At 45.1% G+C, this 12,016-nt stretch overlaps 1 long non-coding RNA gene across 1 annotated transcript; it reads left to right on the top strand.

The window, feature by feature from the left end:
• The first annotated feature begins 7,490 nt into the window (after positions 1 to 7,490).
• LOC120722417 lies at positions 7,491 to 8,392 on the top strand. Its single transcript, XR_005693444.1, has 2 exons — positions 7,491 to 7,658; positions 8,197 to 8,392. It is a non-coding gene; the product is annotated as an uncharacterized LOC120722417 (long non-coding RNA).
• Positions 8,393 to 12,016: the final 3,624 nt, after the last annotated feature.

Below are 12,016 nucleotides of genomic sequence, written 5' to 3'. Positions count from 1 at the left end.
TAATCTATGTTCAAAAGTGTGATAGGTCTCCAATTTTCTATAACAAGAAGATCTTTATCAGGTTTAGGAATTAAAGTTATAATACCCTGTTTCATGCTTGTGGAAATTTCTTTTCTGTCATGGTCCTGGGCCATGTGGGCCCAGTATTCTCAGTTTTTGTGTGTTTTGTATTTTATTCCCTAGTTATGCCTTGGTTCCTAGGATTATTTAGTTAAGATGTGCCTTATTTGGTTACCTCCTGTGTGCCCCTGTGTATCTGTGAGCCCTCGTCTCTCCTTGTGTTTTATTCTATGTTTTCCCCAGCCCGTTATGTCTGTGTTTTCCCCGTGCTCTTTCTCCTCCTGTCTGAACCTCTGTACTTCCTGTTTTACTTTGCCCGTCTCCCGTCAGTGTTGCGTTTACTCCTGCCGTGTCTTGTTATGATTATCAGTGTCACCTGTGTTCCCCGTGTGCTCCCACTTCCCTCGTTAACCCTCTGTGTATTTATGTCTTCGTCTCCCTCAGTTCTGTGTCGCGTTCTCCCTCATGCTGCGTGGATTTCCCTGTGTCTCTCTGCGAGTGTTAGTTTATGGTTCCCAGTTTAGTTTTGTATTTCCTGTCATCTTTTGTCAGCAATAAAGCTGCTTTTGAGTTCATCCCCTGAGTCTGTGAGTTTTGCGATTGGGTCCTCATTCTGCCTGCCACACAGCGATCCATGACACTTTTCCATCAAGGCATTCCTTAAACAATTCTAATAAAGGATCAACAATGATATCACAGAACTGTAAATAAAATTCCACTGACAAACCATCATTACCTGGAGATTTGCCCTTTTTCATTGATCGAATTGCCTCTGAAATTTCTGATTTTGTTATGGGACGTTCACAATTAGTTTTAAAGTTTTCTGAGATAGTTGGTGCAAAATTTTTAACTGACTCGATAAATCTATCACAAATATTGATATTACAATTTGATTTGTATATATCTTTGTAGAATGAACCAACATGTTTTGAGATATCTAAATGATTAGTGGTTATGTTATTATCAATCTTAAGAGCAGATATATTGTTTCTTCTTTGGTTTCGTTTCTCAAGAGCAAAAAAGTAACTAGAATTTCTTTCACCTAGTTCTAGCCATTTTGCTTTGGACCTTATAAAAGCCCCTTTAGCCATGTTAATATATGCATTATCTATTTCTTCCTTTAGTCTTTTCAATTTAATTTCTTCATCATCTGATAGAGCATCTTTCTTCATTAATATGTTTAATTCATTCATAATACTGATTTCTTCAGTGTCATTTCTTTTTTTAATTTCTTTGCTTCGCCTTATTGCCGCTTCCCATTTTAGTGTGTGATTCATATTGGTATCCCCGAATATCTGTTCTGCCGTTTTTTCCACTATACTACAAAATGTATCATCATTCAATAAATTATTATTTAGCTTCCAAAAACCACGTAGTTTACTTTGACTTTGTTTATTGCCAACTAAGTGAAATGTGATGAATTTGTGATCAGTTAATGGAGCAAAATCATGAGAAGATTCTGAAACAAAATGTAAACACGAAGAAGATATTAACCACAAATCAATTCTGGATTGTAGAGATCTATTTGCATTGCTCCAGGTAATCTCTTTTGTATCAGAGTTGAAGAATCTCCATACATCTATAACTGCAAGTTGTTCACAGAAAAATGCAGTGCTTTTAAATTTTGAGTGTTGAGATGTTCTTATTGGTACTCTATCTATAAGATCGTCTGGAGCATCATTATAATCTCCTCCAAGAATCATGTGGGCTCCCTTATATTTTGATTTTTAAAAAAATCAAGTTTCTCAGATAATTGTATGCACATAGATTTGGCCTGAGTTGTGTTATTATGACTGTATAAATTACAGACTATAAAGAAGGTGTTGTCCAATTTGAAAACCAGAATAATCAGAATCAGAATCAGAATGAGAATCAGAAAGGGGTTTATTGCCAAATGTTGAGCAGGTTTACAACATTAGGAAATTGCTGCGGTGCTTCAGTGCAAACATAGTGTCATAAAGATATAAAAATAAGAATAAGAATTAAAAGTGCTACGTAGAAAGATATGTGCATGAGATATACATGAGATATATACATGAGAATAAGAATTAAGAGTGCTACGTAGAAAGATATATACATGAGTGCAGGTGGTGATCAGTGCCAAACATGGAATGATGCAGTGAACACAGCGTAGGGTCATGTGTTAGTGGCGGGGACAGTCATATGGTTATTGTTCATGTGTCCAACAGCAGAGGGGAAGAAACTGTTCTTATGGCGAGAGGTTCTGGTGCGAATGGACCGGAGCCTCCTGCCTGAGGGGAGCAGGTCAAACAGACTGTGTCCAGGGTGAGAAGGGTCAGCTGAGATCCGAGCTGCACGCCGCAGTGTCCTGGAGGTGTACAGGTCCTGCAGGGATGGGAGTCTGCAGCCAATCACCTTCTCAGCAGAGCGCACAACACGCTGCAGTCTCTGTTTGTCCCTGATAGTGGCTCCAGCGTACCACACGGTGATGGAGGAGGTGAGGATGGACTCGATGATAGCAGTGTAGAATTGCATCATCGTCCGTGTTGGCAGGTTGAATTTCTTCAGCTGCCTCAGGAAGTACATCCTCTGCTGGGCTTTCTTGATGACGGAGGTGATGGTGGGCTCCCACTTCAGGTCCTGGGTGATGGTGGTACCCAGGAAGCGGAATGAGTCCACAGAGGTGATGGGGGTGTCAGTCAGGATGATGGGGGGGAGTGGGGCTGTGTGCTTTCTGAAGTCCACAATAATCTCCACTGTCTTCTGGGCATTCAGCACCAGGTTGTTGTGGCTGCACCAGGACACCAGGCGTTCAACCTCCCTCCTGTAGGCAGACTCATCCCCGTCCGAGATGAGCCCAATAACGGTGGTGTCATCTGCAAACTTGATTAGCTTGACAGACTGGTGGGTGGAGGTGCAGCAGTTGGTGTACAGGGAGAAGAGCAGAGGAGAAAGAACACAGCCCTGAGGGGAGCCGGTGCTGATGGTCCGGGAGTCCGAGACATTCTTTCCCAGCCTCACATGCTGCTTCCTGTCCGTCAGGAAGTCAGTGATCCACCGGCAGATGGGATCAGGCACATTCATCTGGGAAAGCTTGCCTCGGAGATGGTCTGGAAGGATGGTGTTGAAGGCAGAGCTGAAGTCCACAAACAGGATCCTGGCGTAGGTTCCTGGGGAGTCCAGATGCTGCAGGATGAAGTGTAGGGCCATGTTGATGGCGTCGTCTACAGACCTGTTGGCTCTATATGCAAACTGTAGGGGATCCAGGAGGGGGGCCGTGAGGGTCTTGAGATGGGAGAGAACTAGGCGCTCAAATGACTTCATGACCACAGATGTCAGAGCCACGGGTCTGTAGTCATTTAGTCCAGTGATCCTAGGTTTCTTGGGGACAGGGATTATGGTAGAGGACTTGAAGCAGGCAGGCACATGACATGCCTGCAGTGAGGAGTTGAAAATGCCAGAAAACACTGGGGCCAGCTCTTTTGCACAGTGTCTGAGGGTGGCAGGAGACACGCCGTCTGGGCCGGGAGCTTTCCGAGCATTCAGGTTCTTAAACTGCTTCCTCACATCTGCTTCATGAATATGAAGAGTTGTGGTGGGAGGAGGTGGTGTGAAATCCTCTTTTGTGTGGGGTGAGGAGGGGGGTGTTCATGAATATGAAGAGTTGTGGTGGGAGGAGGTGGTGTGAAATCCTCTTTTGTGTGGGGTGAGGAGGGGGGTGTTGTAGGTGAACGGTTTGAAGGTGGTGATGGCTCTATGGAGGGGGGAGAGGTGGGGGAATGAGTGTCCAAAGTGCCTCTATTGTTGGGGCCGTTGGAGGTGTGAAGGCTGCCTGATGGCTCGTCAAAACGGCAGTAGAAGTCGTTTAGGGTGTTGGCTAAGAGCAAGTCATCAGTGGAGTGGGGGGTTTTAGGCTTGTAGTTGGTGATATTCCTAAAACCTCTCCACACAGAGGCCAAGTCATTCTCTGAGATCTGCTGCTGCATCTTCTCAGAGTGCTGATGTTTAGCAATGTCCACTTCTTTAGTGAACCTGTACTTGGCCTCTCTGTAGCAGTCCCTGTCTCCGCTTCTGAACGCCTTTCTCTTTTCCAGCCACAGCTTTTTGAGTTTAGGAGTAAACCAGGGTTTGTCATTGTTATAACTCACCCTGGTGCGTGATGGCACAATGCTGTCCTCACAGAAGTGGATATAGGAGGTGACAGTGTCCGTAAACTCGTCCAAGCTGTTAGAAGCAGCCTTCATTGTGTCCCAGTCTGTGGTCTCCAAACACGTGCGAAGCTCCTCCACAGCCTCGTTGCTCCACAGTTTTTTTGTCCTCACGACAGGTTTGGAGAGCTTCAGCCTCTGTCTGTACGCGGGGATTAGGTGGATCATGGCGTGGTCAGAAAGTCCGAGTGAAGCGCGCGGCACCGCGCGATAGGCCCCGCTGATCGTGCTGTAACAGTGGTCTAATGTCCTCTCCTCTCTGGTCGGGCATTTAATATACTGCTTGTATTTGGGAAGCTCATGGCTCAGATTGGCTTTGTTAAAGTCCCCAAGAGCAATGATGAGAGAGTCCGGGTATGTCCGCTCCATGTGGAGAATCTGCTCCGCGAGTGCGCCCTGAGCTGCCTGCGCATCCGCGTCTGGCGGGATGTAAACAGCGGCCAGGATGAATGAAGCAAACTCCCGCGGAGAATAAAACGGTTTGCAGTGAATAAAAAGGTATTCCAGAGAGGGAGAGCAGTGCTGAGCAATCACTGTCACATCTGTGCACCAGCCACTATTGATGTAGAAGCAGACCCCTCCACCTTTGGACTTACCGGATAGAGCGGCCTGCCGGTCCGCGCGCAGCAGATGGAAGCCCTCCAGCTTTAGCGCGCTGTCCGGGATGTCCTCACAGAGCCACGTCTCCGTAAAACATAAGACACAGGAGGAGGCAAGGTCTCTGTTCATGCTTCTCATCAGGGCAAGTTCGTCGACCTTATTCCCGAGTGAGCGTACATTGGAAAGGAAGATCCCAGGAAGAGCCGTTCACAGTCCGCGTCTCCTCAAACGCACGAGTGCGCCGGCTCGCTTTCCTCTCTTTCGGCGTCTCGCTTTCCTGGTCAGAGTCTGCAGTAAATCTGCCGCAGATGCGACAAATATTGGAAATAAATCCACAGGCGTTGTGGTCCTGTAGTTAAGGAGCTCTTCTCTGGTGTAAGAGTATCCAGAGGAGTGCCCAGACACAGAAGAAATGCACAAAAACAAAACAAAAGTAACGCACTGAAGCACCAGGGCATCCATACGCGGCGCCATCTTGGTTACTTGGTTAATCCATCTGCCTTCATCTGAAGACAATGATTCAATAATATTACCTTTAAAGTTGTTAAGCAGAATGGCTACGCCTGCCGAATGTTGAGAGGCGTGGCAAAAATAACACTGATCACCCCACTGCGCTTTCCAGAATTTTACATCATTATCACTCGAATGAGTTTCTTGTAGAAAAATCAAATCAGCATTTTTCCGTCTACAGAAAATGAAAATTGACTTTCTTTTGGTACTGTCACGAATACCTCTAACATTAAGGGATAGTATTTTAAAGGAACTGAAATGTAAGTCTGTCATAAGAGAAGAAGGGAATGAATAAAGTGAACTGGATGTCTGTAAAATTAACTAGAAATTTATAAGGTGCTAAGGTATAAACACCTAAAGAAGATACTCTCAAACAGGAAAACTAAATGTTGAGTACCTAAGTAAAAGTCTTCAGACTCTATTTGTTTTTCTTTTCCCCATTGAAGTGACCCAAATACTTCAGCAAATTAACATTTATACACCAATAAAAGTAGGATGTTTAACTACTCACACTGTAAAACATAAACAAGTCCAAACATAACCAAAATAATGTTTGCCAAATATTGGTACAACTAACTTGGAGGTATGAAAGTTTTATAGAAAATTTAAAGAGGATATTATTGGTTGTAAACATATTACCTAATGAACCTGAGGTATTTCAAGCAAAACAAAACAAACAAAAAAATACAATATACAAGTGCCTCAAAATTATTAAATATTGAACAGTAACATTGGGAGCCTGAGGTCGTTGAAATACCTGTTACTGTTAGGTAACTTACAGAGTGAACTTAAAGTATTTCAGTCATCTTGCTGATCTTTTAATAACCTCTTATTTATGCAGTGTGTCTTACACCATCAATGATGTGTCTGTGAAGGTTCTCAGTCATCCAGGTCAAAGGAGCTTGCAAAGAAAAGCTTGCTGATTGGGACCCACACCCAGTTTCACACCTTGGCTCAGGCGATTAGAGGATCATCAGGGGGTCCTTTTGTCCCTCTGTGGGGGGTTACTCCCACTAGGTTTATATCTGGGACTCCCCACCATTTGACCTTAGAACTGAAGAAGCTCCTCGGATGAGAGGTGAAACGTCTTCAAGTAACTTAAAGAAGTCCAGACGCTTTTCTTTGCAAGCTCCTTTGACCATCAATGATGGCCACAGGACCAATCCATTTGGTCTTCTTTCCCTCGTCACGGGCTTGTTTGACAGTTGGCCACAGTTTATTTCTGCACTGTCTCTCCATGTAGGTGAGATCTTCAGCCAACCTGAGATTCTTCTCCTTCATCACATCAGAGTTGAGGGAAGCTCTCCACACTTTGTGTCGGAAGGTGCGCATGGTGAACTGTATGATGATGGGGCGTGAGCGGTTTTCATCTCTTGTTCGACCAACTCTGTGAACAGTATCTATCATGAACTCGAATTTGTTTTTTTCCTCTGGGATGATCAGGGCGATTATATCCATCACCTCTTTTCTTATATCTTCGTTACTATGCTCTGGGAGATTCAGCAAACGCAGGTTCCACCGCCGACTATATCTCTCCGTCTCCTCTTGTTTCTCTTGAAGTGCAGCAATGCGATCTTTCAGCTTCTTCACAGTAACCTCTGTCTCCTTGCTCTGTATTTCAAGACCTTTCACTTGATCCCGCACGGCAATAATCTCCGCCGTGTTTTTGTTCACCATTTGTTCGAATTTGGAGAATCTGTCATTCAGCCCATTAATAGCTTTCAAGATGTCGGCATTGGATACAGCTTCCTCTCTCACCTCATGCACTTCAATGCGGCTCTTCTTTGGGTTGGGGCTCTTTAGAGGGGTCTGAGGGAGAGGTTTGCATAAGCTTGCAAAGGTTTTATCTGGCTCCAAGTCCATTATCAGTCCTTCCTTTCTTCTTGCCTCTTTTTGGCCATGCTTATCCCGTGGCTATTAGCTAAATGTTTCTATACAAGCTAACACTTCACCGTGTCAGAATTCGGCAGGGAAAAAAAAGAAACTCAGCTCGGCCTGATGTTATAAAGATGTCCTGTACGTGTGCAAAACACAAGTGCAATGAGTCACTTCTAATAAAGGAATTATCTGAGTCCGTTTAGATCATTGAAAACGTTAGGTACTCATCAGAAATTCACGAGCTTACAGAGAAGCGTCCACACAGGTCGCCATCTTGGCTGCACCTCCAACTCCGTGAGTGGAGTTCACGCTGACGTTTTGAAACTGTGACGTTTGAGCCACTTCCTGTTCTCAGTCCCAGCGTCCTGATCACCGAGGTTTCTGTTGCTCTGATATCTGATATTGATTATATTGGTAAACAGGCTGTAGCATAAACATCAGGTCTGTTCTGAAAACTGTCTTTATTTTTTCAAAGTAAGGGAATATCTGTGGTCTGATACCGCGGGCTCATGGGCTAAGGACTTGGATTGACAAGTCAAGCGCAGATGATTGTGTTGTTTCTTATAAAGGCTTGTGTGTGTGTGCCTTCCTGTGTGTGTCCTTGTGTCAGTGGAACTGAATCAGTGTGTTAGAGAAAGTGCTCCTCTGCTGTGCCGTCATCGTGTGGATGCTTCTTTTAAAGTTGGAACTCATGTCTTTATGATCTGCTTCATTTCATTGAACCTTTATTTCTAACCATGAAGTCCCTTTGAGGTTACAGCCTCCTGGTTAGGTTTAGGCTGTTATTGTGCTTCAGGCTGAAATATGAGGAGTAAGGAGTGGGGCTGGTTAGCCCTCATGACCCTCACCATAACACATACGTCACAGGACAGTGTTTACCACAGAAACTCCATGAAATGATCAATGAGAACTTTAGAAACCCGTCAGTGTGATGCTTCCAGTACAACAGCACCTCTGAGTGTGTGTGTTTGCCTCTCAGACTAACTCCACCCTGACATCAAGAAGATGGAGGAAGAGGATGGAGCAGGATCTGCAGCATCCAGCTGTGTGTCTGTGAGGAGTGACCGGTCCAAAGGAAAACCTCCAAACTTCAGTAATGAACCTGCAGCAACAATGTAAGAGAGCTGCTGACTCATTTATTCAGTGTAAATAATGATTTTGATGCAATGGGAGAAGAAAAATGACAAAATCTGTCATGGATCGCTGTGTGGCAGGCAGGATGAGGACTGTTACTGTTAGGTAACTTACAGAGTGAACTTAAAGTATTTCAGTCATCTTGCTGATCTTTTAATAACCTCTTATTTATGCAGTGTGTCTTACACCATCAATGATGTGTCTGTGAAGGTTCTCAGTCATCCAGGTCAAAGGAGCTTGCAAAGAAAAGCTTGCTGATTGGGACCCACACCCAGTTTCACACCTTGGCTCAGGCCAAGTGTGAAACTTGGCCCAATCGCAAAACTCACAGACTCAGGGGATGAACTCAAAAAGCAGCTTTATTGCTGACAGAGGATGACAGGAAATACAAAACTAAACTGGGAAAAACTAACATAAAGCTCACCAGGGAACACAGGGGAATCACACACAGCATGAGGGAGAACGCGACGCCGAACAGAGGGAGACGAAGACAGAAATACACAGAGGGTTAACGAGGAAAGTGGGAACACACGGGGAACACAGCTGACACAGATAACCATAACGAGACAGGGCAGGGTGAACATAACACTGACGGGAGATGGGCAGAGTCAACCAGGAAGTACAGAGGTTCAGACAGGAGGAGAGAGAGCATGGGGAAAACACAGACATAACGGGCTGGGGAAACATGGAACAACCACAAAGGGAGAGACGAGGGCTCATAAATACACAGAGGGCACACAGGGGGTAAAAGCCACGAAGGGAAAACACTTAGGGAACAACACAACAGGGCAACTCAGGAAACATGGCCTAAATAGGGAACAAAATACAAACATACAAGAAAACTAAGAATACTGGGCCAACATGGCCCAGGACCATGACAAAAACAGTTTTAAAAATAAGGATTAAAATATTACAAACTATGTTTTTGAGTTTCCTGATGTAGCACAAAAATATATGAACATAACTGTATACAGTGGGGCAAAAAAGTATTTAGTCAGCCACCGATTGTGCAAGTTCCCCCACCTAAAATGATGACAGAGGTCAGTAATTTGCACCAGAGGTACACTTCAACTGTGAGAGACAGAATGTGAAAAAAAAATCCATGAATCCACATGGTAGGATTTGTAAAGAATTTATTCGTAAATCAGGGTGGAAAATAAGTATTGTGTGTATTTTAGCTTTATTTATGTCTTACACAGCATCCCAACTCTTTAGCTAACTTAATAACTTTAGCTAACGTGAATAGTTAGTCTAATTCATTAGTGCAGCATTACTGGATTCAAATTCAAATTGAACTCATTCAAATTCAGTTTCTGATGGCACAGATTTCTGCCCATAAGTTATTTACTGATTGAAACAAGCTGGATGTTTCTGTGACGATGAAGATCAGCAGCTCAGCTGATCAATGAACTGACATCTATCAGTCGTTTCATGAGATGAAGTCATCAGCAGACATTTGTTTTAACTGTGTGATAAATGTCAGAACGTCAGGGCTCTGCTTTAGTCACTGCTTGATGATCATTGGCTCATTGTTGAATCCAGGGGCCCAGTCTGACCTCTGACCCTTTGCTGCATGTCTTCTGTGTTATCTCCACTTTCATGTCTGATCTTCTGCTGTATCGTCCAAAATAAACATCTGGATCATTTCCAACACTTCAGCAGATCTTTAGTTTGGGCAGTACAGCACAAAATAACACATATTGTACTATACTGCCCACTTCCTGATCTTATTGGATCTGTGTGTGAGGTTGGTGAAGGAAACACATGTTTACTGAGTGAATCGCTGCCATTAGGAACTAGTTTTTATATCACAGACTAGAAATCACTCAGGACCATTTCTGCAAGTGAAAAGTCGTAATTGGAGGAAAATAATTGTATAGTTTGTGCGACTGTTGTTTGTAAAGGAAGAATTGTCCAAACTACATGTGCTGCTGACCTTTGACTTTTTCTTTAGGTGCACAGAGGCCAGAGGAGTCTGTGGAAACATCCAGAACTGAGGCAGTGCTACAGATGTCTTAAAATAAAGTGGTGTATTATCCATGGGTGCGTTCCATTCCTGTTCAGACCTGCTCGCTGTCAATGGGCTTCATTCCATTTCAGACTGCCGGTGGTCGGCTGGAATCTAAACTCAACATGGCTCCTGTGTTAGAAGAGCCTCTGATTTTAAAATATGCACATTGAATAGTTTCTTTCCAGCACTATGGAGCTACCAGCCCAGTATATGTAGCCCACAGTAGATGGAGTTTTCTTTTTTTTTTTTTTTTTTTTTGCCTGTCCCGTTTGGCTCTTTTGCCATCAGAATTATTGTCTAAAGGCAAAGAAAGATGCCCAACGGATTTACTTTACCAAATTGACCATCCCAGCCTTGCCGTAATGGTCCATTTGATTCACCTTTTATTGTTCATTTTATTTTCACTTACTGAATACGGGACAGACTTGACTGGGGGAAAGAAGGGGAGAAAGAAAGAGGGAAAGAGAAACAGCTGAGAAGAGGGACGGGGGAGAAGGGCAAAAGACAAAACCCAACAGAATGAGCAGGAAAAAAAAAGAAGAAAAAAAATGCATATATCAATCACCTGGATCACCTGCTGAGAAAGAAAAAAGAAAACAAGCAGAAGAGAACAAGAGTAATAGAATAAACAACATCACAATGATATATGGGAATATGACAGTAAATACTAAATATTAAACATTATTGTGCAGCACATAAGATCAACAGAACACAGTGTGCTTTGAGGTAGGAGCCAAAAAGGGTGTAGTTTGTGGGTGTGATCACCCGTGTGTACACCTGTGAGCATGGACGCGCTTGTTTGTTTGTTTTTTAAAAGGTTCCTTCATGTAATGATCTGCTAGAGGGTGTGGGGGGGCCACAGCCCCGTCCTCCAGGGCATGAAGCAGGTATGGAGGAGATCAAAACTCCAGACATCCAGAGGCCCCCAGAACACAAGAGACCAAGGAAGACCAACAGAGGGGCAGCCGCGCCACTGTCCCAGTAAGAGCTGAGGAGAATCCCAGATGAGGGCTCACTCAGCAGCCGCGGAGCAGAAGCCAGGGGGAGTTGCAGTGACGCGCCCGTGAGCTCCGCCGGCAGCCAGCCGTGCCTGAGTGACCGAGCCCCAGGCCGAGAGGCCGGGGGCACCCCACCTCCGAAGTGGCCCGAGCGAGCCCCAGGCTCCAGGCCCCGATAAGCGGCCGCCAAGGAGTGAGCCGGTGTGTACCTGGACGCCCATCCCCGGACACAAAGAACCACCAACGCACCGATGTCTGAGGGAGTCCGCCACTGGCAGGGGAAGTGGTGGTAGGGGGAGATAGGTCTCCAAACCTTGGAGGGCCTAAGATGTCCCCAGAGAGGTGGCGCCTGACACCCAACCTGACATATAGACACAGAAATACAGGCACACACATATACAAACATTGAGGCAGAGGCAGCCAGAAGGGGACGGGGGGGGTAGCCTCCTCTGCACCCTGGTGACATACAGGTCCTGCATGTGTGGGTGGTTGTGGTGGAGCGGGAAGAGGGAGGCAGCTGGAGATGGGGAGGGAAGGAAGGGAGGGGCAAGTGACCCCTCCCTGGGGCCAGCTCCCCCGCTGACCCCAGTAGGCACCCCCATACTCCGCGACCCGCCAGGGAAAGGGGGCCCAGGCCCATCCAGACCGGGGCCCAG

The sequence above is a fragment of the Simochromis diagramma genome, unplaced genomic scaffold (genome assembly GCF_900408965.1).
Source record: "Simochromis diagramma unplaced genomic scaffold, fSimDia1.1 OVJJ01000628.1, whole genome shotgun sequence".
Taxonomy (NCBI): domain Eukaryota; kingdom Metazoa; phylum Chordata; class Actinopteri; order Cichliformes; family Cichlidae; genus Simochromis; species Simochromis diagramma.
The sequence above is the reverse complement of the archived record's forward strand: the minus strand, read 5'-3'. Positions and strand labels throughout refer to the sequence as shown.